Source organism: Orycteropus afer, unplaced genomic scaffold (genome assembly GCF_000298275.1).
Source record: "Orycteropus afer afer isolate SDZICR_OR568_19922 unplaced genomic scaffold, OryAfe1.0 scaffold00002, whole genome shotgun sequence".
Classification (NCBI taxonomy): Eukaryota; Metazoa; Chordata; class Mammalia; order Tubulidentata; family Orycteropodidae; genus Orycteropus; species Orycteropus afer.
The window spans coordinates 18650946-18651943 of NW_006921589.1; the positions used below are offsets into that span (position 1 = coordinate 18650946).

General features: G+C 50.5%; 1 pseudogene; it reads right to left on the reverse strand.

The window, feature by feature from the left end:
- The window catches only part of LOC103192828, a 155116-nt pseudogene that overhangs the window by 92545 nt on the left and 61573 nt on the right, over nt 1-998 (reverse strand).

The window sequence follows — 998 nt, forward strand, 5'->3', positions numbered from 1 at the left end:
TATATATATATATTTGTTTGTTGTTGTTATGTGCCATCGAGTCGGACCTGACTCATAGCAACCCCTCCTTGGGTTTCTGAGGCTGTATCACTATGGAAGTAGATTGCCCAACCTCTCCCAAAGAGTGGCTGGTGGGTTTGAGCCACCAGCCTTCTGGTTAGCAGTCAAGTGCCTTAGGCACTGCGCTACCAGAGCCCTGTAGAGAGTGGCCAGAGTCCTCTCAGCTGTTCCTCGGAGGGTCTCCCCAGGCTTCCACTGTCTGGGGCAGCATCCAAATATCCTGGTCTCCAAGCCTTTCTTTGACCAACAGGATAAGGTTCCTGTCTAGTTTCCAGTGTAGTTAAGTTTGGTCCTTCATCTTATCAACTTCTGTTATCCAAGCTCCAAGATGGAACTGTAGAAATGTCTGTTCCCACATATCTTCCAAATCCTGCACCAGCAGTATCTCCCGGTCATCTTCATAGAGATCAGCTTTCTTCCTTGCCAGTCGCTGGGCTTCATCCAAAGCAAGACACTCATGGTCTGAGTACAAGCTTCTCTCTACCTGCTCTAGCAGAGCCACCATATCTTCTTGCAACAGGGTCAGAGGCTTTGAGATTAGCGGTGGTGGTTGCAGGCACAGAGTGCCCAACAGGCATCATAGGGACCCAGTGTTTGAGGGTGCGGCCTCAAGGGTGAGGCTGTGAACACTCAGGGTACCAGTTGAGAGCCCCTCCACTCACCACCAGCCCCACGCCACCCCTAACAATGCCCCCCACCTTGGGTTTCCAAGGTGGTATCTCTAGGGAAGTAGATTCCCCAATCTTTCTTCCAAGGAGTGGCTGGTGGATTTGAACTTCCAGCCTTCTGGTTAGTAGTCAAATGCCTTGGGCTCTATGCCACCAGAGCTCCTATATATATAGATAGATACATATATATGGGAACTCTGGTAGCCTCGTGCCTAAGGCACTTGACTGTTAACCAGAAGGCTGGCAGTTCAAACCCACCAGCGACTCCTC